The sequence below is a fragment of the Onychostoma macrolepis genome, chromosome 21, assembly GCF_012432095.1.
Source record: "Onychostoma macrolepis isolate SWU-2019 chromosome 21, ASM1243209v1, whole genome shotgun sequence".
NCBI classification, from domain to species: Eukaryota; Metazoa; Chordata; class Actinopteri; order Cypriniformes; family Cyprinidae; genus Onychostoma; species Onychostoma macrolepis.
In genome coordinates this window covers 25,336,197-25,338,633 of record NC_081175.1, presented here as the reverse complement: position 1 = coordinate 25,338,633, position 2,437 = coordinate 25,336,197, and the positions used below count along the sequence as shown (strand labels likewise).

The window sequence follows — 2,437 nt, the reverse complement described above, 5'->3', positions numbered from 1 at the left end:
AAAAAATATTAAAAAAATAATTAAATAATTATCACACGTTTATTCTGAACATAATGATCTTTTATTTTTTTATTTCAAGAAATGCCACATTTGTTCTGACCAACTGAGGAAAAAAGCATTACAATAAATTGCGCTAACAATGGGGATTAAATCTAACGATTGGTTAGCTCATATCACATCAAACCGTGCAAATTATTATTATTGTTATAGCCTACTTCTTTCTCAAATTATTGTTAACAACATCAGCATTGTGTGACAATGAATTTAGTGTGTATTAACGTGTAGATTTCAATTTCTGTACAGTCTAATCTAATTGTCATGCCATTCGAATTTCATATTAAAAAATTCTTCAAACCCAAAAAGCAAATTATGCTCCCTTCGAACTGGTTTTCATTAAAATACAAATCTTGTGTAATCTCAGGCTATCTGTAATCAGAAGCACATTTAAAACTGTAATATAATTTAATTTAATTCACATGTGTTTCATAAACACATAATCCTTTCTACAATCCACCATCAAAATGATGCATTTAATTATTCCAGCTGCTGTGAGAAAAGGCTATAAATGATCCGTCTCCTGCAGGATCCTCACATGCGATAGCCTAGTAACCGGGACAACTTCTTTACGTTTACAGATGTGACGTAATGACGCAGTGACATGCTCGAATTTCCCACGAAAACCTACCCATACCACTCAAATTAGAAAACATTATTATTACAAGCTAACCATTGTGAATCGGGCTAAAGGCGACAATTTTGAACACTGGCTGGTTATGTACTTGCTCAAATATTGATTTCGGATCGGACTGCAGCTTTAAACAAATGTCACATCAGAATGTCACAGCAAAAAATCATATCAACACACAAAGATACATCATACAGAGAAAGTACAAGCTCTCTATTCAGTACAGTGTGTCTGATTGTAGAATGTGAAGAGCTGCTGGATTCAGTGCAGCAGGATGAAGGAGAGCAGAGAACAGCAGAGGAACAGGAAGCTCTGAGTGACGCTCTGAACACCGTTACACAGGTTCCCCTCACAGCATGAGGTTCCCTGAACATCCCTAACCAAAGTTTTAGCATCACAAATAGATTTAGAAACAGCCTTTTACAACGAGTGACTGGCCTCCGAAAGTCCCTGATGAAAAGAAAGAAAACACAGGTTAGTCTAAGTCTAAGTAAGCTTAGGTAAATGTGATCTGCATGTGATCTCAAACATCAGAGAGATAAAAATAATGTTTTTTTTTTATTTTCCGGATTCTCACCTGTTGCTTTAAGGCAGCGGTCTTCACTTCCTGAACAGCGCAATATGTTTGAGCAGCTCTTCGCATCACAATAGTAACAAGTCTTTCTATTGGGGACATTAGAGTTATCTTCTGTACAAAATATAACATATAATGTTATAACACTCTACTCCATTCAATCAGTTCACAACTGACAAGCTGCACCCTGTATTGTATTTCCTGATCTCCTTTGGAAGTAAAATGAATGTTGACCTTAAAGATTTTATTTTTTTTTTGCATATGGTCAGTAAAGCACAATACCTGGAGCGTCTTGGACGTTACACTGATCTGTGTTACAGCACGCAAAAGACATCTTTACAATGCCGAAGTTCATGGACCCACTTACACAGTCAGTGTAACTTAACAAGAATGTCACCTAAAAACATGAATGATTCAATAAAAAAACATTTCTACACATTTCAAATATTGATTCAGTTTTAATACAAATTATACTTTTAGCATAACAATCTGAGAGAAACAAATTAAATAACAGAAATCTATATAGAATATTCTGTTATTATAATTGTAAATTCTGTGAGAAGTTACCTTTCCAGTGAATCAGCACCAGTAAAAAAACACCAGCATCTCCAACAGTCAAATGTAACAGTGAATTTCAATCCATCATATTGGACTTACCAGCTGGTGTCATTGTTGTAAAACTCGTGCACTTGGAAAATCCACTGGGACATGTTTTTACTTTATGATCTGAACAAGAACCCGTCGTACTCATACACTCATAACAGCTGAAAGAGTGTCCTTTAGTAATAAAAGAGAGTGAGACAGTGAGAGAGACACCAATAATCTGTATTTGTACCCATAACATTACAAACACACACTTTATCTTTGTACCTGCAGTGAAAAGAACAAACAGAAGAAAAACTGAGATCTGCAGATCCATCTTTGATCAGGAGGTGAATGAAATGACGAGCCTGTTTCAGCACTCAATTTACAGCTTTGCAAAGAGGAGTGTCTTTATGAGAAAATGAAAGTTTAATAGACATTACTAGAAAAGAAACATCAGTTTACATTATTTACTTGCCAATGAATTATAAAGGGCGGTTTAAGAAATGACAAGGAATGTATCCTCTTAAACCAACCATCTTAAAGTGAGTTGAAAGCCAGTGGGGTTCAATGTTGTTTGAGCCCCAACATTCTTT

At 35.3% G+C, this 2,437-nt stretch overlaps 1 pseudogene; it reads right to left on the bottom strand.

Annotated features, from left to right (window-relative positions):
• Positions 1 to 899: 899 nt before the first annotated feature.
• Positions 900 to 1,969, bottom strand: LOC131528384 (urokinase plasminogen activator surface receptor-like; annotated as a pseudogene).
• Positions 1,970 to 2,437: the final 468 nt, after the last annotated feature.